The 26,762-nt window shown below is 47.2% G+C and overlaps 1 protein-coding gene across 26 annotated transcripts in view; it reads left to right on the top strand.

The window, feature by feature from the left end:
- The window catches only part of MAP4 (microtubule associated protein 4), a 211,689-nt gene that overhangs the window by 71,899 nt on the left and 113,028 nt on the right, over positions 1-26,762 (top strand). The window lies entirely within an intron of this gene.

The following is a 26,762-nucleotide window of genomic DNA, read 5'->3' on the forward strand; positions in this document are numbered from 1 at the left end:
CGGAGGGCAGTGGCACTTAATGCATTAATGCTGCAGCAGCCTTTTCAGACACAATAATCTAAATTGATCTATAGGCTAAGCCATATCTCCAAGACTGTAGCGGCATACAAGAGTCCAATTATACACAATCTCAAGCCTTATTTTTTCCTGAAACCTGCAGCTGCTATCTTTGGAAGTGAGTGAGATGTATACCTTATTCATTAGTTACCGTATTTTTCGCACCATAGGACGCACTTTTTCCCCTCCAAAAATGAAGGGAAAATGTGTGTGCGTCCTATGGTGCAAATGCAGGCTTTCGCTGAAGCCTGGAGAGTGAGAGGGGTCGGTGCGCACCGACCCCTCACACTCTCCAGGCTTCGCAAACCTCTCCGCAAGCAGCGGGAGCCCAGCGCTGGGCTCCCGCTGCTTGCGGAGAGTTGCCAGCATGCCGAAGCCTGCGCACGCTGAGATCAGCGCGCCCAGGCTTCGCGGACCTCTCCGCAAGCAGCGGGAGCGCTCCCCCTGCTTGCGGAGACTTGCCTGCATGTTGAAGCCTGCGCGCGCTGAGCTCAGCGCGCCCAGGCTTCGCGGACCTCTCTGCAAGCAGCGGGAGACTTGCCTGCATGTTGAAGCCTCCACGGCTTGCAGAGAGCTGCCTGTTTGGGGGCTGGGGGGGGGAATAATTTTTTCCCCTTTATTTCCCCCCCAAAAAACTGGGTGCGCCCTATGGTCCGGTGCGCCTTATGGTGCGAAAAATACGGTATATTAAAAAGTTCACTTTTTGTGCTTTTGTTTAGTAGTCAGTGAAGAGGGTCTCTCTCTTTTTGGTTTGAGGTCTTCCCTCCTAGTCATTGCCCAGGGACCTAAGATTAGGGCTTTTGTGTGTGTTTATTTTAAGCATGGGATTATATCCTTCCAGGAGCTCATTACTTGATGTAACCTTTTCCCTTTACTGCAAAGTGTTGTGTTTGTCTTGTCCTGTTGCTAGCGTTTTGTGAAAGACTTTTCTGACCCCCGTAGGAGTCCCACAATCCAGGAAGTTCTTCCTCTTCCCCTCCCACCAAACCACTCTTCTGCTTCAGAACAACTTTTGTAAATCAGCTTAGAAAATGCCATTGAGCATAAAGATGTTTCCAGGAGGCATCTCGTGGGCCTCACTGAGAGGTGTTGGGTTCAAACTGGCTTCTAGTGTCCCATTAAGAAGGATGCTTTTAAAATGTAACTCAGGCTGAACTCAGGATTGCTTCTGTGCTGTTGAGTCACTTCCATCTCCGCCCCCACCCCGCTGCAAATTGGGAGGGTGCCTCTCCAGTGTGCAAGGAAGGACCTCCCTTAGAAACAGCAGGTGCTGTTCACCTGGGTGTGATTATGGACTCTTCAATCTGCTTGTGATCTGGAAGATGGGTATGCAGGCAACCTGCACATCCACGCCCTCTTTAACATTTTGGCTTTTCTAGTGGTTCTTTTTTTCCATTATTTATTTTAAGGATTGATTTATTCCAACGTATCTATGCTGCTTCTCAGGGCAAAGCCCTGCCAATGTGGGTCACACAAGACAGTTAAAACAGAGCACCATTCTTTCAATATAAGTAGTGCAATCCAGTTCTAAAAATAAAAAAGCAGCTGTTTAAAAGACAACATTCGGCCCGCTTTATTCCAGGTGTGCACTCCTGCTTCAGAACTCAAGTATCTTGCGGGTTCACATCAAGGACTATCTAGTGATGTTGGCTGGAGCTGATAAGAATTGTAGCCCAGCAACATCTCAAGGGCATATTGGCTATCTCTCTAGTCTTCCACCAACAAGTCATGGACACCAACTAGATGACTTCAAAGGCAGAGAGGGGCATGAAGGAAAAGGCTAACAATGGCTGCTAGCATTGCAGGGGGTTGGACTAGATGACCCTTGGGGTCCCTTCTAACTCTACACTTCTTTGATTCTATGGCTTATGTTTCTACCTCCAGTGTCAGAGGCAGTATGTCTCTGAATAGCCATAGCTGGGATTTGCAAGTGAGGAGAGCCCGATTCCTCCTTGAGGACTTCCTGTAGGCATCTGGCTGGTCACTGTGAGGACAGGATTCTGGACTAGGTGGGCCATTGGCTTGTTCCAGCTGCAGGGCATCTCTCACATTCCTATTAGGCTTTCCCAGCCTGGTGCCCTCCAGATGTTTTGAACCACTCCTATCAACCTCGGCCAGCACCGATGGAAGTTATAGACTAGCAATATCATGAGGCCATTGGGCTGGGGAAGGCTACACTAGATTGCCCATTGGAACATTGGCTAGTGGCCTACTAGGGGAAGACCATCTACTTCATGCCTGCCTGATACATTACTTGCAGAAACAGTGAACCCTGAGGATCATTGTTGCCTATGAACTTTCCACTATTGGCTACCCAGAATAGTAACTTCCCTCTGTAATGCATTCATATCTCTTGACTTCACAGACTTGTAATTAGAAATTGTGATGAAATCCTTGTAGTCTCTGTGGCTTTCCTCTGTTTCCCCAATTTTTCACACCGTCAACCTTTTCATGGAAGCCTTTTGCACTCGCTTATATGAACAGTTCCTGAGCTGGTCTCAAAGCCAAGTAGGAACCCAAAGTGTCAGACGAGGAGTACCTTGAGGGGTTGGGTTAGCAACCCACCTCCAATCACATTGAACTCCTCTTCAGGCAGGAATAAGAAGGGCAAAGCTGTACTGGCGATAAACGCAAGGATGAAGGTCTGGCTGGTGCAAACTGTCCATCCCCTGGCTTGAATTTGTTTAACAGCTGCTGCCCTTGTTCTGCCCGTAGAATTCATTCACCCAGCTGCCTAAAAGCCTTCTCTCCACCCCACCCCAGTCTAAAGAGCATCCCCCCACACTGGCACTGCACATGTGCCCCCTGCCCATCTCCAGCAGTTGATGGGCAACCTGAGGCCTTCCAGAGATGCTGTTGGACTTTAGTTCCCATCATCCCTAGCCGGCTTGACCCAGTGATCAGAGATGATGGAAGTTGTAGTGTAGCAACATCTGGAGGACCACAGATTTCCAATCCCTGATTTACAGCCTAGATGAGCTTGTGCTTCCTTGTTTCATTTCTTTAGGAGCATTTAGGTGCGGCTATAAATCATTATCCTCACATTTTGTCTGTGTGTCTGTGTGTTGGGAGAGGGCTGCTTGTGGTGTCCTGTGTTCCTACTGATGATGGGTGCTGGCATCTCAGTCCTGCAAAACTGCATTGTTCCAAGCACAGTGAGAGATCCTGGATGTGTTGTGCGTGGTGCTGATGGAAGGCCCCCCACCCCTTGTAAGTTCTGGATTCTTTTCCCGCCTTGCACAGCAGGGCAAAGACCCACGCATTGAGAAGTTCAGGCAAGGAGAGATATTAATTTACAGTTTGCTTATTTTAACGGTTTACACAATACCCATCATTTCAAAACACAAAAAAAGAGAAAGAAACAAAAATTAAAAAACATTAAATCTATCTGCAGAGCTAGCAAGGTAGCAGTATCTAACAATGCTACCTTGGAAAAGCTTGCCTTGAATGAAAAGAAAACATCTGAAGGAGGTGCCTAAATGAACAGATTGTTGGCGCCATCCTAATTTTAGAAGAGGTGATTGTAGAGCTTTCAAGGCTGCATGTTCAGAGAAAGATGCGCAGGCGCTTAAGAGTAAAAATAAAGAAAATACAGCTTTTCTTTGGCTTTGAGTAAATATTTTTAAAACCCTGGCAGCCTGCTGGCTTGCTTTTGCAGCTTTACAATGGCTTGGCATGCACTACATAAATCATTCTCTGCAGATTGGAGGGAATGGCTGCAGAGGTTGGAGGTGAGTAGTGAAAGGGGAGATATTTTCTTGAGGCAAATATCTGCCTGGGGCATCTTAAGGGACCAAGATAGTTCAGAAGATGGTATGGGCGTGGCTCCTCTTTATGCAGTCGTATCTGCTGTCTGTGTTAGTCTACAGCAGAAATGAGGGGAGGGAGACAGATGTTTGCAGTTGTCCTCATGTCAGAAGTGATGCATTTGAGATTACCCACACAGGAATCAGGAGTAACTATAGGCTGCATGGTTGTCTAGCTGCATAAATTGTCTCAGGGCCCAAAATAGGTGGTTTATGGAGAAATAGAGTAGGTCAAGTCACCTGGGTCTCAATACCTCTTTGTGATGGCAGGATCATGTCTTAAATCAGGCTTTCCAAGCTGGGCATCTCCAAATGTTGCAGGATTCCCAGTTCCCGTTAGTCCTAGCCAACATGCCCAATGGTCAGGGATGGTAGGAGCTGGAATCCCCGAACCTCTGAAGGGCACCAAGTTGGCAAAGACCGCTATCTTCTAGAATTGCAGAAAGCCCATTTTAAAAACACAGTTTTTAACCCCTTTTGGTATGTAGTGCCATGCGTTATGGTAGAAGAATGATAGACTCATGGAGTTGGAAAGGACCCTGGTGACCATCTACTCCAACCCCCTACAATGCGAGGAACGCAGCGTGACTGCGAGGGTGTGTTCGCATCATGGCGTTCAGGCTCAGTGGAAGAAACCCAGTCTAGGAAGGGCAAGAGGAGCTCCAGCCCCCTGTGGAGCGTGCCAGCTGTGGACTGTGTGTGTGTTGAGTTGTGACATTGCTGTAGCGACACTCTTCCAATCTGTTGTCTTATGTGGCCTTCAGGAATGATTCCTGGCACGTTGTCTTGCGAGCTGGTGGTGGGAAGGACCAGAAGGACACTGACAAACTGGAATGTGTCCAGAGGAGGGCAACCAAAATGGTCAAAGGCCTGGAAACGATGCCTTATGAGGGACGGCTAAGGGAGCTGGGCATGTTTAGCCTGGAGAAGAGGAGGTTAAGGGGTGATATGATAGCCATGTTCAAATATATAAAAGGATGTCACCTAGAGGAGGGAGAAAGGTTGTTTTCTGCTGCTCCAGAGAAGCGGACACGGAGCAATGGATCCAAACTACAAGAAAGAAGATTCCACCTAAACATTGGGAAGAACTTCCTGACAGTAAGAGCTGTTTGACAGTGGAATTTGCTGCCAAGGAGTGTGGTGGAGTCTCCTTCTTTGGAGGTCTTTAAGCAGAGGCTTGACAACCATATGTCAGGAGTGCTCTGATGGTGTTTCCTGCTTGGCAGGGGGTTGGACTTGATGGCCCTTGTGGTCTCTTCCAACTCTATGATTCTAGGTTTCTTAGCTGCAAACATCCAGGTTCATCAGGCAGCTCCAGAACACAAGATGATCAAATGTCCTGAGACTCGGAAAATGCTGGGCATTGCTTGTGTTTCTGGGTCCCTTGAAAGTGCTGCTGCCTCGGTTTCCTTTGTGCACGTGAAGCAGTGGGCGGGGGTTGGGTGGGGGCGAAGACTCAGTGCTGACTGTTCCAGCACAAGACCCATTGAAATTAGTGAATGGGTGCTACATACTCAGTCAGGCCTGATTTTTTTATTTTGTATTTTTGCTTGACATGGATAGCTCAGTTGGCCAGAACAATGGCGCTGATAATGCCAGGCTTGCAGGTTTGATCCCCGTACGGGACAGCTGCGTATTCCTGCTATTCCAGGGGGTTGCACTAGATTATCCTCAGCATACTTTCCAGTTCTACGATTCTGTGAAGAGTGCTGGTCTTCCCATCCTAGCAAGGTCCTGTTAGCTGCATAGGTCCCTTGCAAACCCAGGCTCCCTTCAAAGGCAAACTTTTCTGCTCAAGGTCGCAGGGTCTGCAGCCTTAATGCATAGACAGAGCCATACCCAAACGCATCAACTCCCCGCAGTATTTTTAGGAATCTTCCCCTGCCCTGCCCTGCGACATGACCAGAGAGGGGCTCCCAACTTACTGCTGCATGTTTCGTACTGTTGACTGGCTGCTTCCTTTCCGCACAACAAGCATGAAACACACTCTCTCTCTCTCTCTCTCTCTCTCTCTCTCTCTCTGTCTCTCTCTTGCAAAAGAGAGCTTCCCTGCTTGTCTCCAGTCTGGCTGCTCTCAGTAGTATGTTGCTTGATGTGCAGTTTACTGCATTAATGTTCATGTTTACTAATGACTTAATGCTTTTATGCCCCCTCCCCGTATTTTCCTTTTCCCCCATCACGTTCCTCCCCCCCTTTCTATCTTTCTTTTTCCTTCCTAGAAGCCTAGACCCCGGGCGCTGCTACCAACAGGAGACCAGTGTGTGCTTTTCTTCCCGTCATTTACACTTCTTTTTTAAAAAAAAATACAAAAATGCCGCCACCAAAACACCCTCCGCATTTTGCAGAGCTCTTCCTTTACCTACCTGGAGTTCTATGGGGCTGAAGAAACAACGCGGGGTGTAGATCGGCTGCTGTCTTGCCCCTTGCCAGCACCACCCTGCTCTTCCTCCTCCTCCTCCTCCTCCTCCTCTTCTTCCTCCTCCCCTCCTCCTCCTCCCTATCTCTGCTCAGCAGCGCTCATTGAGACCTTCCTTTCTTGTAAGCGCAGGTGTTGCGTGGCAGCTGTTGAAAGGGCACTTTATTAACTTTGATTTTCTCTTTTTATGATTTCACATTCTTTAAATTTAATCATCAGTTCTTTTTCCTTTTGCCACCCATGTCTGCATTTATTTTATTTTCTTCTTACAACTAGCAGGGCTTGCCTTCCAGAGCTCATCCACAGTCTTGCAGGGCTTGGGGTCTTTAGCGTAGATTGACAGCCACATTTCTTTGCCTTTCACTTGCTCCACCTCCTTCACCCCCCTCCTCCCAAGTTCCCTGGTGCCTTTCCATATAAGGAATTTGATTTTATTGTTTGGTGTCCCCCCAAAAAAAACCTTCCTTTGATTTGAAATCAGCAGGGTTCCCCCCTCCCCCTTCTTTTAAAATGACTTTGAACAGGAATTATGCCCAAAAAATTTGCATTGGATGAGACCTCAAAAAAGCACAGAAGAAACAAACATTGGTAAATAATTTTTTCAAGAGTGGAGCTGTCGCGCGTCTACTCTTGGAGTAGAGTAACCTTGATCGCGTTCTGCTGTTCACATCAAACTCGGAGCCGGCAGACGGGTTCTGCTTTCATGAAAGTTTAATGCGTGTTGAAGTCTTACCTTTGTGCTAAGACTTTGCTCGGATGCAAATTCTTGTTTGCCTTCCCTGTCAGAAAACCAAGGTAGGAATAGACTGACAGGAGGGGAGGGGACGATGGAGCGAGCGCCACAGAGCCAGACATCAGACATGTCAAAACCGCTAATGAAATAATTATCTGACAAGGCCGCAGCCAGAGTGGGAAGGAGCTGTTGTCTCTTTGAACTCCTCCTGATCTGTCTGTAGGTTTAGCTTGTCACTTGCAATCTCCCTGGCTGTCCCCTCTCAGATATAAATTGGCCCCTGTGCATGGAGAGAGCGGTAACAAAATTCATATCAAGGCCTAAATTTGGGCTCCCTTTATGCCTCCAGGCTAGCAGACGGATAAAACTTTCCTTAAGCATAGCTGACTTATGTTCTTGCTGCCTTATCTGCTACTTAAAAATTGATGTCTACATTCCTGAGCACTGTTGCGCCCAGCTGTGATGCCCTTGCATGTATTTGGGTGCTGAAGAACACCCAGGCCCCAAACCGGCTTGTGTCTTTATTAGAGATGCATGAAATAGAGTAAGCATGGAAACGGAGTGAGCATGACAGAGACTCTGTTTGAAATACAGAGCATATTGCCAACACCCAACTCACAAATAACCATATGCAGAGGGCCAGAAAGGTTCAGAGTTTCTGTGCAAGAGGTGCATGACTTTGGTAGACAACATTTCGAGAGCTTTGGGAAAGGAGGATAGTGGCTGCTGTCATTTGAAGAGCGAGTGACTTTGCCCAAGGCTTCCAGTTGTAGCTAAGATGGTGTTTCAAGATGGGGCGAATTCCAGCCTGCACCTCTAGCCGATTGAGAGTCTTTCTCTTGGCTGGGCTGCCAACGTTGCCCTTGACCCAACAGGTTTTATTTGTGTGTTTACAGATATACGCGGCCCATGCAAATCCAGCTTTCTGTTCTCACAGTGGCAAGCCAGTTGCCTAGTGGGGACGTCCGCAAGCAGCAGCAGCAGCACCTCCCATGTGCAATTCTAAGTTGGTTGCACTGAACCCCATATGGTTCTCTGTTCGTTGTCATCCCTTGTAGGAGCATTCCCTTCATTGGCTTGGTGGCTGTCGCTGGGCGAGTTGTCTTAGAAGAGTGCAATAGGTCCACTGGGGTAGGCTAGTTGTGCGACTGATGATGATGGACCAGCCAAGCAAGACTCATCCCTTCACAGGTGGTCCAGTGCAGCCCACCCCACATTCCCCCTTCATCTTGTTCCAATTTAATATCCTTGCACTGCTAATTGAAGTCCCCAGAAGATCTCCAACCACCCGTCCCTCGTGCAGCACAGCTTAGGACCTGGTGTGATCCCTGCATGCTCTGGGCGTGCATCCCAAAGAGGCTTGCTTTTGAACTTTTCCAAGAGAATATCCCACAAAGAGGGGGAGCATGTTGGAATGAAGAGGCCTTTCATCCTCCTTGCTTAGTTTGTTTAAGGAAACGGGAGTGTGTTGCTTTGACCTGACATTCACTCGCAGCCTCATTAGTTGGAAGCTAGCTATTCCACGGTGCCAGCTCGTTCCGAGCATCCAAACACTCGCTGCTCTTTGTTAGCCTTGCCTTAGGGAGTGTCTGTGTGCTGAGGCCCTTTGCAATAGCGTCTCTCCCCTTACCTGCAAGATGGTCTCTCCCATAGAACTCCATGGGGGTCCCACTGGGTCATCCAGCCTGTCCTCCCGGTATACCTGTAGCGTCCTCTGTAGATTGGGGTGGGGTGGGAGAATCTGGCCTCTGTATTCAGGAGGTGCTAAAAGCTGAATTAATGTAGCTCTTTTGGTTCTGTGGATTTGGTAGAGGAGGTGGCATTTGGGAGTCAGGAAACAGGCAGGGATCATGCCCAAGGAGGCCTCTCTCATCTTCACTCATTTCACTCTCCCAAGTGGTTAATAATGATGAATCTGTCCTAAGGATTTTGGCCCCTAGAGTGAAAATCTGGCTTTGTGGCTGACAAGCAGAGAAGTCTTGCAGGCACTTACAAAACTCTTAGATACTGTGACTTTCAATTTTCCCCTTGGCAAATAGAAACATTTCCAGCAAAGTGTGAAAGAAAATGCACTTGGAGCAAATGGAACTTGAGGTGAAAATGGAGACTTGGGGCTGCAAGAAGACACTTGCTGCTCCAGTTGAGTGGCTCTCTGGGCCTCCTTTGGGGAGCTGCTTACTGGAGGAGGCCCATTAGAGTAGTTCAAGGGTTAGGGCCATGCAAGCTTTCTCCTTCCCTCGATGCAGGAAGGATGTGCCTGGACTCATAATAAGGGAACGTCTGCAACCTAAGCCCCTACAAATACTTTTAAAGACTTTCCAAATAAACCATAAGCATTTTTCAGATCTGTCTTCTTTAGCCAATGATATGTTGGCCTAACAAACTTGTTTTGCCAAAGCAGGCAGTCCGGGTTTTTCGCCAAAGCAGGACTGGCACCTGTCGTGGCCAACCAGCCACCACGAGGCTGAGGGTAACTGGGGCAACCATTCCTGCAGACATCAAATAGCTAGACTGGTGACTCCATCACAAGCCATTCTACTCACTTCTTAACTGGACCAAAGAGAAACTCCTTGAGTTTCTTCTTTCTCCATGATTCCACCTACCATCCTTCCTTTCTTTTTGTGCTTGTTTTATATTCATTTTCTGTGCTTCATATTTCAGTTTCTCTCTCCTCTTTTAAGTTCGCCAAATTTGCTCGGGTAAAGCCGATACTTCGGCACAGATTGCAGTGCATGATTTTCACCACTGGTGGGTGGTTGGGTGATTCCGCTGAGAAACAAAGATTTTTATGTGCTTCTGTTGTAGTAATGTCACACATATGTTGGACTGAGAAAATCTGAATGCTTGAGCCTGGGCTTTTTAATTCCTCTGCCTTTCTGCATATGTTCCGGTAATTAATAGAACACGCCTAAGTGCACTTCTCAAATCTCCAGGCCTGTTTCTTTATTTTAAAAACAGGCCCTTGTGATTTGTTGCTCGGTTGCCTGCAATAATTGTAGAAAGCTTCTAGAAATATTTCCTAAGTCAACTCATGTCTCTAAAGTCTTGTATGCAATCCTGTATACTGATCCTATACCTCTTTGCTGAATAAACTACTAATAAAGCTTGTGTGCTAACCTCACACCTGTCTCTCTCACTTGGTGGAAATGTTCTTGTCATGGATTAAAAAAAACTTCTAGATTAAAAAAAACTTCAAATTCTTCCAGATTTCTCTTGATCGTAATTCTTGGGAAAATCTTGGGTTTAGATGTGTTCCTACACTTTGTTGGTAGTATTGGATAGATAATTAAGGTCAAGGCCTCTGAAATGTGGGTCTACTGAACCTCACTGTACAAAGGCATTTTCCTTTGTACTTAAAGCAGGCAGCACAGAGGCTTCCCTAGCTAATACAATGCAATATTATTCCTGCATTGGGGGATGGACTAGATTACCCTTGGGATCCCTTCCAACTCTGCAATTCTGTGATTCTCTCTTCCTGGTTGTACCAAGCTGAGCCGGCACACTGCTGCCTTGTTTGCTCAAGGCGCAAGAGTTTAGCAGACGTTTTTACATCTCTACAGGCCTTCGCTCATTTCCCAGTGCCCTGTTTGAAAGCTCATTCACACACAAAAGCAGGCATAGGCAAACAGCCCTCCAGATGCTTTGGGACTACAACTCCCAAGATCCCTAGCTAACAGGACCAGTGCTCAGGGATGATGGGAATTGTAGTCCCAAAACAAGTTTGTCTATGCCTGCTCAAGAGAGAGTGTAAATGGTATACTCATTCAGAAGCCGCTCTTCCTTCTGAAATTGGATCTGGAGGGCTGGCTCATGCAGCAAACGCCTTCCTCCTTGACTAAATGGATGCTGCTGCATTGCCCAGCGAAAGCTGCAATTTGCCACAGTGGCAATTAAGCCTTTGCAAGGGCCCTCTCCCGCCACCAACCGATCAGCATTAGAATTCATTTTCATTTACTCCCTTTTTCTTTTAAGGCCCCTTCAAAGCAGCAGTTACTAAGTGGAAAGTAGGCGGCTGCTACACCCACTGTACAGACGGGGCACTAAGATGAAAGATGGGGCTCCCCACCCCAGCGATTCCCAACAGCCCCCATGCCAAAGCTGGGTGGGATCTAAGGTTCAAGATGCCCTGTCTGCTGGCACATGGCAAACATAGGAATTTGCCTTCCACCGAATCACACCATGGGTCCACCTAGTTCAGTACTGTCCACACTAACTTGCCGCTGCTCTCCAGGCGCCTCTCCCAGCCATTTCTGCTGATACCTGGGATTGAACTGGAGACCTTTTACATGCAATGATAATTTAATACAGAGGTGCCCCGCAAGACGAAAAACCCGCTAGACGAAAGGGTTTTCCGTTTTGGAGGCGCTTCGCAAAACGAATTTCCCTATGGGCTTGCTTCGCAAGACAAAATGTCTTGCGAGTTTTTCCGACATTTTTTTCCCTTCCCCCCCTTTTTCTAAGCCGCTAAGCCACTTATCCGCTAAGTTGATAAGCTGCTAAAAGCTGCTAAACCGCTAATAGCGCTAATCCGCTAAGCCATCAATGGGCTTGCTTCGCAAGACGAAAAAACCGCTAGACGAAGAGAATCGCGGAACAGATTCTTTTCGTCTTGCGAGGCACCACTGTAGTAATTTTATTATTTGTACCCCGCCCATCTGACTGGGTTGCCGCAGCCACTCTGGGGGTCTGCTCTACCTCTGAGCTGTCTCTCTTCCCCATGGGATCTTGTGCATGTCTGCACGTGTGTGTATGTGGGTGTACACTTAACACCTTACCCTTCTTTTGGACCCTGGCTAGAAACTAGCTTTTTCCACAGGGCCCCTTCAGAAGCCAGTGGGGAGAGGGGGTGAGAGAAGATTGATCCAGTCAAAGGGATTGCCACTTGGTGTCCTCTAATCATTTTCTCTTTCACAGTTGGGGAGGATACAATTTGGGGAAGTGTGGGTTTTCTTCTCCTTGTAGCTGATCAAACCTGACTCCAAAGGACATTGGGCAAAGCACAAAGTGACCATCTAACACAGAAGTCCATGGTTGGACCCCAGCTAGGCTGGTATTCTTAAGTGTGATAGGTGGGTGGTCTTCTGACTGATGTTTAGACCACAGTCAAAATCAGTCTGTGTGGGCACAGTTCCCATCACCAGCAAACATCCAGGCCTTCTGCATCCACCCTGGCATTCAACACAACAAATTTGCATCACTGTCCCAGGCAAGAAGACACTTTGCATATGTTTGAGTCTCCCTAATTTAGTCGTGGAACAGCTGGAGGAGGAACAGGCGGTGATTGTGCCATGGTCCGTGAGTTGCAGAACTTGAGGGAAGACGTAAGCTGTGGTGCCAACATAGTCCTGGATTTAACCCTTAACCAGTTTAAACTTGAGGTGCAAAAACTCAGACATGGGATCAAACCTAACTCTACCTGCTTCTAAATGAATAGTAAACTCCCTTTGAGAAAAAGCAGACAGCAAACTACAGTCCCCAGAATTCTTTGGGGGAAGTCATGTGCTGCAAAATGGCATGGATGTCTCCTAGATCAGTTTCCAGCCACCCTGCACCACCTAAGGCATCTGCCTCCAGTTCTTAGTTTGTCTTTGGGCTCTGTTCCGTGACTCAGTGGAGTCTGAAAAACTGGCTGAGGTTGGCAGGTGAAAGTTCTGGGTCATAGAATCATAGAGTTGGAAGAGACCACAAGGGCCATTGAGTCCAACCCCCTGCCAAGCAGGAAACACCATCAGAGCACTCCTGACATATGGTTGTCAAGCCTCTGCTTAAAGACCTCCAAAGAAGGAGACTCCACCACACTCCTTGGCAGCAAATTCCACTGTCAAACAGCTCTTGGGTGGAATCTTCTTTCTTGTAGTTTGGAACCATTGCTCCGTGTCCGCATCTCTGGAGCAGCAGAAAACAACCTTTCTCCCTCCTCTATGTGACATCCTTTTATATATTTAAACATGGCTATCATATCACCCCTTAACCTCCTCTTCTCCAGGCTAAACATGCCCAGCTCCCTTAGCCGTTCCTCATAAGGCATCGTTTCCAGGCCTTTGACCATTTTGGTGGCCCTCCTCTTGTCACGTTCCAGTTTGTCAGTGTCCTTCTTGAACTGGACACAGTACTCCAGGTGAGGTCTGACCAGAGCAGAATGCAGTGGCACTATTACTTCCCTTGATCTAGATGCTATACTCCTATTGATGCAGCCCAGAATTGCATTGGCTTTTTTAGCTGCCGCCTCACATTGTTGGCTCATGTCAAGTTTGTGGTCAACCAAGTTGTGGTCCTTCTGCCCAAAGCAAATAGGATTATTTGCTCTTCAGTCTCCGAGCCAGTGGCTGACTCCTTGCCTGACCTATTTCAGGTGCAGCTGAGAGAACCAAAAAGATGGGCAGAGCCCCGTGAACACCACTCTGAGCTCTTAGGAGGGGAGGATGAGATTAATAGGTGCAAATGTTTCTTTGGCATCTTGAAAGGCAACTTTTGGCCAGGCTTCAGAGGCTAAGTGTCAGGCTCACAAACCAAGCAAGGAGAGAGAGTTGCCTCAGATTAAGCAGCTAGAGAAATCTTGCCACAGTTCCAAAGCAGGTAGTTTGTCATGATAAGACCAAAGAGGAGGCACATCTGCCAGCGTGAACGGAGGGAAGGGGACCAGGAGCAGGCAGGCTTTCATCTCCTCCACGTGAGCAGCAGGGAGCCTCCGTTCAGCTGCCACTTAATAGGGGGCTGATTCCTGGTTTGCGGCAGGGATGTATCAGTGTTGTTTTAAATTAGCATCCTTGCTTTGCTTCAGCTGCGCTGCATCTTCCAGTGTGAATGTAACTCTCCTTCATAGCAACAGTTTGGTGGTGGTGTTTTTTTAACGGATTTGCGAAATTGTATGCAATTGTAGATCAGCCTTCAGCAACCTGATGCCCTCCAGAGGTTTGGGGGGTACAGCTCCCATCAGTCCCAGTCAGCCATAGGAGTTGTAGCCCGAAACATCTGGAGAGTTCTGGGTTAATGGAGGCCATGCTAGATTGATTCAGTCAGGTTGAGAACCAAGGTCCAAATCCATTTTGTTCAGCCGTGCCTTCTGTGGGAGATTTAGCTTGCAAGCCTACCTCTAAACCCGTACTCAGCACCATGTTTATCTCGGAACATGTGCAAATCAGTCCAGTAATTCAGAATGCTTAATGAGAAGGTACCAGTTAACCTTTCCCTAGAGTGCAACTTTGGGCATGGACACACTCATAGGGGGAGAATTGACTGTCCTTAGCTCTCAACATCCCAGGATCAGTAATCAACTTCAGCAGCGCCGAAGGGAATAGTAATGGCCATATCCTGTGCAATCCATAGTTCCCTTCAGAGCCTCATTGATATGTGCATGACCCAAGGCTTGTCGGCAAGATTCTGCTGTAGTTGTAACTTCCTGTACTTCGTCGGCATCAGGTCCAGCATTTTGAGGCCTCAGACAGAATACCCACTTGGCGTTATTGCACACTAATTTACATGAGATTTGTCTGTGTAGAAATACATAGAAAACTGCCTTATATTGAATCAGAAGGGGAAGATGGGGCTTGTCCACCTGGGAAGGGAGCCCATCTAGGAGAAGGAAAACACTGGTCCTAAACCTCCGCTGCCTTTGGGAGGAGAAAAGGCTCAGGAGTGAATCCTACACAGATCTGGAGTGGAGTTTGGATGATGCCTTGTATGCCTCCTTCCAGCAACTCCTGCAGTCAAGCTGGTGCCAAACATGTTGCTCTGCTAAGCAGCAGGGAGGCCAAGAGGGGGGTCTTGTTGTTTAGGCAGCCCAGGACATCCAGACACACTCCCCAGGCTTGTGCTCTGGGGAGGTCACATCAGCGATGTTAACAGCGGTTTGAATTCACCCCTGGAGGTGCACTCCATTGTCTATCAAGACAATCAGCTGGCAACAACAACAGTTTCCCTAGAGTATATTGTCTTTCAGATTGCCTGTTAATGAGATTGGCAAGTTCAGATCCTGTGCTTTGGAAGGGACCCACGGGTCATCTAGCCCAACCCCCTGCAATGCAGGAATCTCGGCTAAAGCATCCATGACAGATGGCCATCCAGCCTCTGCTTAAAAACCTCCAAGGAAGGAGAGACCACAACCTCCTGAGGCAGACCATTCCACTGTCAAAACAGCTCTCACTGTCAGAAAGTTCTTCCTGATGTTAAGTTGGAATCTCCTTTCTTGTAACTTGAAGCCATTGGTTTGAATCTTACCCTCTAAAGCAAGAGAAAACAAGCTTGCTCCATCTTCCATGTGACAGCCCTTGAGATATTTGAAGATGGCTGTCATTCTAGTTAACCCCAGAGTATGGTCTGAAATGCATGAGGCCATCGCCCTCTCTGAAGCTAAGCAGACCAGGGTGTGGGCAGTGCCTGGCAACTTGGGGATGTCTTGGACACAGTTGAGCTCCATGATAGAAGAAAAGCAGAATACAAATGCAAGGAAATAAGAAAAGGCTATTTCAGGTAAGTTTGTAAGCAGTACATCTGTGCCTCCTCTTCAGCAGTGCTGAGGGGAGGATTCCCCTGATATAAAGGTGGTTTGAAACAGATGCAGAGGGCTGCCCTGTTAATTCACTTTGCAGTCACGGGATTCCTTAGGTCCAGAAGTGGACGGATAAAGAGGGATGGGCCTGAGGCTCCTCATCCCTTTCTTGAAGGTGAGGCTCTCTGCCCCACTTAAGCACTTTGGAGATGATGGCTCTCTGAGCTGTGCCTGTATAGCTCAGTTGGTTAGAGCATGGTGCCAATGATGCCAAGGTTGCAGGTTCAATCCCCGTATGGGACAGCTGCTTATATCTCTGCATTGCAAGGAGTTAGACTAGAGGATCCCCAGGGTTTCTTTCAACTCTCCAGTTCTATGAACTGGAAGGTGGAGCGGATGAACTGGTGCAGAGTAGCTGAGAAGAATGGAGTTGGATCCCATGTGGCTCTGGCTGCCTAGTCATTTTTAATATTTATTATATGTATGCATTGCTACGTATACAGCACACATTAAAACAAAAAAAAAATTCCTTCCAGTAGCACCTTAAAGACCAACTAAGTCAGTTCTTGGTATGAGCTTTCGTGTGCATGCACACTTCTTCAGATACACTGAAACAGAAGTCACCAGACCCTTCTATATAGCGAGAAGGTCGGGAGGGGTATTACTCAGAAGGGTGGTGGGAATGGGTGATTGGCAGATAGCTGTGAAGAGCCTGTTGACGACTCTTAACGACTGCAATAGGTCTTACAGGAAAAAGCAAGGGGTGAAAGGGGGAAAATGGCTTTGTCATGTATAATGAGATAAGAATCCAAGGTCTTTGTTCAGACCAGGTCTCTCCATGGTTTTAAGTTTGGTGATAAGTTGTAATTCAGCAGCTTCTCTTTCCAGTCTATTTCTGAAATTCCTTTGTAGTAAAACAGCTACTTTGAGATCTTGTATAGAATGTCCTGGGAGATTGAAGTGTTCTCCTACTGGTTTCTCTGTCTTGTGATTCCTGATGTCCGATTTATGTCCGTTTATTCTTTGGCGTAAGGTCTGGCCTGTTTGTCCAATATAGAGAGCTGAAGGACACTGTTGGCATTTGATGGCATACACAATGTTAGACGATGAGCAATTAAATAGTCCCGAGATGGTATGTGTGATGTTGTTGGGGCCAGTAATGGTGTTGTCCGGGTGTATGTGGCAGCAAAGTTGGCATCTGGGTTTATTGCAGGCTCTGGTGCCAGTGTCCGTGTTAGGTCTGGTTGTAGTATTATTGTGGGTTAGGAGTTGTTTAGGAGTTGCTTTTTCCTGTAAAACCTATTGCAGTCGTTAAGAGTCGTCAACAGGCTCATCACAGCTATCTGCCAATCACCCATTCCCACCACCCTTCTGAGTAATACCCCTCCCCACCTTCTCACTATATAGAAGGGTCTGGAAACTTCTGTTTCAGTGTATCTGAAGAAGTGTGCATGCACACGAAAGCTCATACCAAGAACTGACTTAGTTGGTCTTTAAGGTGCTACTGGAAGGAATTTTTTTTGTTTTGACTATGGCAGACCAACACGGCTACCTATCTGTAACTAGCACACATTAAGTCTGTGCTCAGGTGTCTCCTGATGGTGGGAGATCTCTTTGCTGAACTGTGGTCTGACACACTGTGGTTGAGCTCTTGGTTGGGAGCTAACGTCTGACAGATTGTCACCCATGTCCTGGGCACAGAAGAAAGCACAACATTGCTGTGGGTTAACCAGTAGAAGGTTCCTTGAACCAGCTGAGGCATCCAGCCAGTCGACCAGAAGAGCGCATAATAACCGCATTAATCCACACTTCCAAAGATCTGGGTGTAGACAATCAATGGGCAGGGTTTTTTTGCCCAGTAACCACAATGCCTTTGGTGAGGCTTGCTAACAAAATGAATTTCTGAGTTCCAGCCTGTGGCACAGATCAAAATGAGACCTGTCAGCCAGCCAGCCTTCTGGGTGGCCTAATGCTCATCTGTTGACCTTAAAATAATTAATTTCTTATATGAATGGGTCTCAAACAATTTCTTAGCTACTAGCTTACTGGTACGTCACTACAGTAATTATTTGTTTATCTTACCCGCTTCTCCACCTCCGGGCACTTGTGGGATTCCACCACAGAGTACCATGCTGTCTCCAATTCTATTTAATATAAATACCACTGGTTCCCAATTAGCTGCGCACCCCCTGTTTTTCAAAAGCCAAGCCATAGACTCCTACTTATGAAAATTTTGATATTTCTATTGTAGTTATGTGAACGGTCCCACAGACCCCCTGGGAAGTGATTTAGGGGTGAAAATAAGCTAATGACAGAGCCCAACCTGGTGCCCTCTAACTGTTCTGAACTACAACTCCCATCAGCCCCAACCAGCACAGTTGTTGGAAAAAGCTAGTACAAGGGGACTGACTACTAGAACTGGAAAGTAAGCAAATGTGAGAGGCAGGAGAGTGGTGGAGAGGGATGAGAATTCCTGGGTCTTGCTTTTGAACTTTAGCTTTGTAGCGTTAGACTGATTGTAGAGGAGAAAAGAGAAGGAGGCAACTTCTGTTGAATTTCAGGATTTTAGAAAGTAGGAATTCCTTCTGATTAGAAGATTGATGGTGGTGGATGTGGGGTTTTTTTTGGTGGGGGGAGAGATTTGTGTATCTACAAGATGTTGATGGACTCTATTCCAGCCAGCCTGGGCAAATTGTAGGTCAGCAACATCTAGAAGTTCCCCAACCCTAAACTAGAAGCTGATAGGATCCTTGTGTTTTAGACAGTCTCCAAAAACCTAATTCAAGATGGTTACTTTAACCTAACTTGTCTGTTCTTTTGCCTTGCTGTTATGTTGCAGAGATCTTTCTAAACTTTCCAAGGAGACCGTTTCAAGAAACAGATTTTTTCCAATCTGACGAAGTGTGTATTACACACGAAAGCTCATACCTTGAAAGCTTATATTTAGTTGATCATAAAGGTGCCACTGAAAGAGGACACAGGTGGCGCTGTGGGTTAAACCACAGAGCCTACGGCTTGCTGAACAGAAGGTCAGTGGTTCGAATCCCCACGATGGGGTGAGCTCCCGTTGCTCGGTCCCTGCTCCTGCCCACCTAGCAGTTCAAAAGCATGTCAAAGTGCAAGTAGATAAATAGGTACTGCTCCGGCGGGAAGGTAAACGGTGTTTCTGTGCGCTGCTCTGGTTCGCCAGAAGCGGCTTCGTCCTGCTGGCCACATGACCCAGAAGCTGTACGCTAGTTCCCTCGGCCAATAAAGTGAGATGAGCGCTGCAACCCCAGGGTCGGCCACGACTGGACCTAATGGTCAGGGGTCCCTTTAACTTTACCTTTAAAGGTGCCACTGGAATTATTAAAAAATATTTTTTCATCTTTCATCTTTTTATTTATTATGACCATGATAGATCAACACAGCTATCTACATGAACCTTTTCAATCTGTTCTCCCTGCCACCCTCAGAATAGTGGGGTTGCGATCTGCCCAGCGTGCTATAAACTGAGTTTCAGGTGTTTGTTGCTCCCGTGTTAATTCCATCCCACTTTTGCTTTTAGCAAGGAATGCCGAGTCATTGTTTCAGGAAGGGGTTACTGCTTTAACCTTGGACCGCTTCTGTGCTTCCGTCTGTTCTTTTCAGAAATAACACAGTGACATGTCTCCTCAGAGGTTGGGGAGGGAGGGAGGACAGAGAGAAAGAGAAAGAGAGAGGAAAGAGCAGCAGAGACAGAAACCGCTGCCTTTGCATATGTGCTGGCTCTTTGCATCCAGTCATTTGAATATAACCCTCTGCAAAAACTCACCCATTGCCCCTTAGGAGCCACAGCTCATCTTGGGGGGCAGGGACCATTCTCCTTCACGGACAGTTGAAGCTGCAGGCAGATGCACAATTAGAACGGAGTTAGTGAGCCGGCAAGAAAAGTGACATGAGAATATTTGGGAGCCGAATGCATCATGACCCTTTCGGGAAGAGAAGTGGTCTGGAAGGGCACTTTGCTTTGGCCAGGAGACCTCCCCACCTTTTGCATAAGCAAAGGCAAACTCTTCTCATCTGTACTTTCTCCCAAGTTTCCCCCTCCCTCCCCCTGTTTCGCTCCTGTGAAAGTCCCTTGTGCACTTCCGGGTTGTTGTTGTTTTTACGGAAACAAAAACTTTGGTTTATGATCCATGAGTTTTCTTGTGAAGAAGAGGAGAGGGCTATTGATGATTGTCAGTCATGGTGGCTGTGCTCCGCCTCCACAGTTAAAAGGTAAGGGGACCCCTGACCATTAGGTCCAGTCGTGGCCGACTCTGGGGTTGCAGCACTCATCCCGCTTTATTGGTCGAGGGAGCCGGCATACAGCTTCTGGGTCATATGGCCAGCAGGACTGAGCCGCAGAGCCTAGGGCATTGTAGGGGGTTGGAGTAGATGGGCATCAGGGTCCCTTCCAACTCCATTAGTCTATGACTCTTCTACCATAATGCATGGTAAAGGTAAAGGGACCCCTGACCATTAGGTCCAGTCGTGGCCGACTCTGGGGTTACGGCGCTCATCTCGCTTTACTGGCCGAGGGAGCCGGCGTACAGCTTCCAGGTCATGTAGCCAGCAGGACTAAGCCACTTCTGGCGAACCAGAGCAGCGCACGGAAACGCCGTTTCCCTTCCCGCCGAAGCGGTACCTATTTATCTACTTGCACTTTGACGTGCTTTCGAAATGCTAGGTTGGCAGGAGCAGGGACCGAGCAACGGGAGCTCACCCCGTTGCGGGGATTCGAACCGCTGACCTTCTGATCGGCAAGTCCTGGGCTCTGTGGTTTAACCCACAGCGCCACCCGTGTCCCTCCCCCCTCCACGGTCGGGAGGCAGCAAATGCTTCTGAATAACAGTTGCTGGAAACCACAGGATTATAGAATCATAGAATTGTACAGTTGGAAAGGAGCCCAGGGGTCATCTATTCCAACCCCCTGCAATGCAGGAATCTCAGAAGGGAAGAGTGATCTTTTGCTTGGATTCCTCCTTGCTAGTTTCCCACAGGTATCTGGTTCTGCTGCTGTGAAAACAGGATGCTGGACTAGATGGGCCCATTGGGCTGATCTAGCAGGCTATTATCTTAAAAGTTAAAAAATATCCTCCTCTGAAATGAAATGGAATATGCAGACAGCTGTTCAGGAGGACAGGATCTGTAGAAGTTTGCTTAGGGGCAGTTTGCTGCAAGAGAGCATTTGACATGCCTGAGAGTCATACATACCAACAGAGGCAGAGAAGACTTGCCCAGAATTACAGAAAAAGACTTCTTAAGAAATGATGTGCAGGTGCAGTTTGGAGGATTTTGTTTTTGGAATTGGTCTCTAGAGGATGAAGGTTGAATGATGCTTGCTGCAGGACCAGCACTCTGCATGTGATTTACCCTGGAATGCCTGCTCAACCTGTACATGTTATTGGGACACCGTATTTTTCTGCTCTTGTTCCCCTCCAAAGGGTCCTGAACCTGTAAACGCTTCCTGGAGCTTCCTAGTATTCTTCCTAAACAGCAGCAATAAAAGCCCTAGCACATTTGCAAAGCTAAGCAGCGTTGGGTATGGGGAACCACATGTTGAGATTCCTGCATTGCAGGGGGTTGGACTAGATGACTCTTGGGGCCCCTTCCCATGCAACAATTGTTTGCTGCTACCGGCTGCTGCACCGCAGCACGTATTTGGAGATGCCTTCAAAGTCCACCATGGCCACTGTGTCACAGCAGTGTAGCAAGGCGGTGTTGAAATGTTCCTGTGCAACATGGAGAAGTCTCTCTGTCTCCCAAGGAGGTGGGTGGGGCGGTCTAAGCACTGCTTCTCTGAGTATTTACAACAAAATAAATTACCAAGAATTGAAAAAGAAGAAGTTGAGGCCCTAAATTCTAATATAGAAACAGACGAAATAGCACAAGTGATAGAAGGGTGGCAAATCACCAGGTCTAGACGAAATCACATTCATATACTATAAGAACCTGGAAGAAGTAGCCCTTGAGCATCTTCACATTGGCTTATCATTGGAACTGGGTGCCTGCAAGGGGTGGTTGATGGTTCGGAGCTTCACTCATAAGCTGAAAGGAAAGGCACATTTACCCTTTCCTTTACACGGAGGTGGGGGAATAGAGGGGGTAGCCCAGAATCTGGAATAAAAAGGTAATGGAGGGGAGGTGTGGATGCCTGCTTGGGGGTGGAGAGCCTTTGTTTTCTCCTTCAACGCTTGATCCATTTTTCAAACAGAAAATGCAAAAATTTGGGGAGCACTTAGAAAATATTTCATCGATTTTTATTTTATTTTATTGAAATTAAGGAGATGGGGTTTTTCCCATTCATAATGTGCAATATGAGGACTTTAATGTTAGGCTATTGCAGCGCCCGTATGTGATAATTCCTGTGCATATACTTTAACATATGCAGCACTTGAATTCAGGGGGCATTTCTGCATCTGGAGAGTGCCATGAGCTTCACAAGAATGGCAACACTTGTGTTTTTGGGCTTCAGCTTAGATAGTTTCCCTCTAGTTTCCAGATGGCAAAAAATTAAAATACATCTGCTTAGGTAAAGGTAAAGGGACCCCTGACCATTAGTTCCAGTCGTGGCCGACTCTGGGGTTGCAGCGCTCATCTCACTTTATTGGCCGAGGGAGCCGGCGTACAGCTTCTGGGTCATGTGGCCAGCATGACTAAGCCGCTTTTGGCAAACCAGAGCAGCACACGGAAATGCCGTTTACCTTCCCACTGGAGCGGTACCTATTTATCTACTTGCACTTTGACGTGCTTTTGAACTGCTAGGTTGGCAGGAGCAGGGACCGAGCAACGGGAGCTCACCCTGTCGCGGGGATTCGAACCGCCAACCTTCTGATCGGCAAGTCCTAGGCTCTGTGGTTTAACCCACAGCGCCACCCGCATCCCTTTTCTGCGTAGGCAGCATTTATTTATTTATTGATTGCCCCCTATCTTTCCTCCAAGAAACTCAGGGTGGCATATATGGGTCTCTGTCTCCACATTTTATCTTCAACAACAACCCTGTGAGGTAGGTTAGGCTAAGAGGCAGTGACTGGCCCAATGTCACCCAGTGAGCTTCATGGCCAAGTGGGGATTCAAACCCAGGGCTCCCAGGTCTTGGTCCAACACTCTTAACCACCACACATCCCCTGCTAGATTGGTTGTTTCTTGAGGTTACTGTTCGTCTTAGGAAACCCCTTTGCCTTTTGTAGCCCTGCTTTGCTTGCTCAGGACCCATCCATGCCAATTAAACCCATTGCAGCTGGTTTTCATTTGCAGTTGCCAATTTTTCAATCTGAGTCCTTAAAAAAAGGGGGGAAGAGGCATTGCCATTTTGCCAGCAAATAGTAACCTTGGGCTCCTTGTTCATTGGTCTGGAAGAGTTGTCCAAGCCCTCCCCTGTGTTAATGAGCGTTGAGTGGGACGGCAGAGGGGCAAAGGTGCTTGGTGCCTGAATTTTGCTTTTGATACGATGCCATCTATTTCTTAATTGGTACACAGGATTCTGTCTTCCAGAGCGCGCTCTCTCTCTCTCTCTCTCTCTCTCTCTCTCTCTCTCTTGGTGTGTGTGTGTTCTGGTTGGTTTAAAGCAAGGCTGCTGGAGGGTTGCATTTTGTCAAAGGCGGGAGAGAGTTCTAGGCTCTGTCTGAACGGAGAATAAATATTTCATTTGCTGTGGAGTTTCAGGGACAGCCGGGTCCCGGCTGATACAACAGTTCTGTCTGCCGCTAATCTTTTTAAGCTTCCCTTCACTTCTGAGGCTGCATGTTCCGTCTGGGTCCTTGCACGGGTGTCTCTTCTTCCTTTACTCACGCAGGAAGGTAAGGCTGCATTGCACAACATACCATATTGCTGTAATTTCTCGTGGAGAGGCTGCTAGCCAGAACTTGGAAACTAAGATGTGCTCCAAATTAGGAGTGGGGATTTGTGTCTGTGTGTCTGTGGCCTTGCAGAGTGTCAGTTATCCATCCCATCGTTTCATAAAGCAACTTTGAGTGTGCTAGGAGATGTCTACACAACCTAGGAGTGATCCTCTCTACCCAGAGAGGATGCATTTTGTAAATATTTTTCCCCTACTTAAAAAGTGTGTGTTCTCATCTCTCTTAGCCTGCTTTAATTAATTCTAGCAGCAAAAAATGCTTTGCTTCTGTGCAGATTTAGTGCTTCTCTATTGGGATGAAATTACCAACACCATCACTGTTTTTGACCCTGTGCTGAGCATATAATGTGAGTAGTTTGTCTTCTCTGGGTCTGAATAAGGAAGAGGGGAGATGGTAAGAGTTCTTAACTCTGTTGCTTCTGTCCAGGAGAACATTAGCAGCAGCTGCTCTCTCGACGATGCTCTAAACGTCTGTTGGATTGAACATTCAGCTACTTGCTGACCAAGCACTGAACACTATGGTGGCAAATGTGTGTTTTTGTGTGATAATTTCGGAAGTGAATAGATGGCAGTTTGCCACCAATATATTTTGAGTGTAATATGGAGTCTGTGCTGAACCAAGAAGGCTAATCTACGGTGAGCATTTTGGAAGCTTTTGTCTAATTTCTGATCAGGGTATTTGACAGGTAGGGTGCATGTGTGCGTTTCATATTAATTGTTGCATAGGGTAAGGAGAGACTGCTGAGATAGCCACAGATGGCCCATAGTCACTTCAGCTATTGTAGGAAACAGCCTAGATGATGTCCATTGTGGTGACTGATCATTATACTTAGCTATATTTCTTCCCTGTAGAGCAGTGGTTCCTAAACCTTTGGGGGCAACTTTTGGGGGACCATAAATTGATCCCCAGTGCCCTCTATCCTACTCCAGAAAAAGCATTATTCGGAATAGCAGTTTGCATGGCCCTGTAAGTAAAATAACAACACAGCAAAATTCAAAACAGTAACAATTAATTGAACATTTATTCAAAATCCAGTTAACACTATTTAGTTCAATTAATTCAACAAAAATGATTAACTTGATCTAGTGATACCGGTCTTTCATAGCCTGAAAGTCATTTAGACCTCCAGTGCCCCCTTGCACCCCCCCTGCCTCTTAGATACCCCATGGTAATCCCACCACCCACCCAGGGGGTTGTACTACCCCCTTTGGGAACCACTGCTTTAGAGGCACCCCAAAATGTGCTGCTTGTGATAGATTGCCTCTTTGCATGTGTGTGAGTGTGAGTAAGGATGGAGCCATATCTCAGTGCTGGGGCGGGTGCCTTGCTGGAGAACAGTAGTGGGGAACTGGATCTGACCAGTGGACCACCTGGATCCTAATCCCTACCCTGCCACAGAGACCAAGTTTGACAGGTGGGCGAGGCAGCCTACCTGCCAGTCACCTGGTGCCATAACAATGACAGGTGCAAAAAAAGTGTGTGTAGCATTTTCAAGGCTCAGACAGTGAGCTAATAGTTGGCTCTGGGGAAGCACTGTTCAAGGGACTTTGAACAGTACGTTTCCAAGCACAATTCAAAGTGTTGGTGCTGACCTTTAAAGCCCTAAACGGCCTCGGTCCAGTATACCTGAAGGAGCGTCTCCACCCCCATCGTTCTACCCGGACACTGAGGTCCAGCACCGAGGGCCTTCTGGCAGTTCCCTCACTGCGAGAAGCCAAGTTACAGGGAACCAGGCAGAGGGCCTTCTCGGTAGTGGTGCCCTCCCTGTGGAACGCCCTCCCACCAGATGTCAAAGAGAACAACAACTACCAGACTTTTAGAAGACATCTGAAGGCAGCCCTGTTTAGGGAAGCTTTTAATGTTTAATAGGTTACTGTATTTTAGTGTTCTGTTGGAAGCCCCCCAGAGTGGCTGGGGAAACCCAGCCAGATGGGTGGGGTATGTATAAATAAATAAATAAATAAATACATACATACATACATACATACATACATACATACATACCACCACTGCTGATCAAATCTTATTACCTGACCCTGCATGGTATCATCTATGATGTCATGTAAGACACCACGTGTAAGGCAGGTGGGTGTGGCTTGCCCAAACTGCCTCTTAGGCCAGGTCTGGTGGAACCCATTAGTTCTGCAGGCTAGAGAACCCCCCCTCTGCGATCGCATGTTCAGTCTGGATTAACTGCTGTCAGTTTGCAGGGTTGGATGGTAATACCCTCTTTCCCCTGACCTTGGAGGTGCTTCCAGTCCGTTGTTGGCTAAACACACAGGGGATAATATGTCTGACTCTCTAGAAGGCAACTTCACCTGCTGTGTCCAGGCTGCTTCAAGCTTGCTTCCCCACACGTTGTTGGACCCCATCATCCCTGACCATTGGCTAATCTTGCCAGGGATGATGGGTGTTGAAGCCCAAAAACATTTGGGGACCTGAGGCTGAAGAACTCTGAGCTAACCCTCTCTAGTGCAAGATTTTCTCAAGACATGATCCTGCCCTATTCTGCCTTGGCCAGACCACACCTGGAATACTGTGTTGAGTTCTGTGCACCACAGTTTAAGAAGGATATCAACAAGCTGGAACATGTGCAGAGGAGGGTGACCAAGATGATCAAGGGTCTGGAAACCAAGCCTTATGAGGAATGGTTGAAGGAGCTGGATATTTGATAGCCATCTTCAAATATCTAAAGAGCTGTCATGTGGGAGATGGAGCAAGCTTGTTTTCTTCTGCTCTAGAGGATAGGACCTGACCCAACGGCTTCAAGCTACAAGAAAGGAGATTCCGAGTAAACATATGGAAAAACTGCCTGACAGTAAGAGCTGTTTGACTGTGGAATGGTCTCCCTTGGGAGGTTATGGACCCTCTTTCTTTATGGGTTTTTAAGCAGAGGGTGGATGGCCATCTGTCATGGATGCTTTAGCTGAGATTCCTGCATTGCTGGGGGTTGGGCTACATGACCCTCGGGGTCCCTTCCAACTCTACCATTCTGTGATTGCCAACTATCAATGCCAACTGAAATGATCAGGAAAGCAGCTATCTTGTTGTTGTTTAGTCGTGTCCGCCTCTTCGTGACCCCCTGGACCAGAGCACGCCAGGCACTCCTGTCTTCCACTGCCTCCCGCAGTTTGGTCAAACTCATGCTGGTAGCTTCAAGAACACTGTCCCACCATCTTGTTTTTTTTAAATAATATTTATTAAGATTTAACAAAGTCATTAATACAAAAATACATAAAAAAGCAAAAAGAAAAGACTCTCAAACAAAAATACAAAATACAGAAAACGAGAAAAATACAAAATACAGAAAAAGAAAAAAGAAAAAAGTTAAAAACAAATCCATTTTTTTTTAACTTTGGACTCATTAGCTTGTTTCTTTGACCTCCTCACACCTCCCCTT

This window comes from Podarcis gaigeae, assembly GCF_964106915.1.
Source record: "Podarcis gaigeae genome assembly, chromosome: 12".
NCBI lineage: Eukaryota > Metazoa > Chordata > Lepidosauria > Squamata > Lacertidae > Podarcis > Podarcis gaigeae.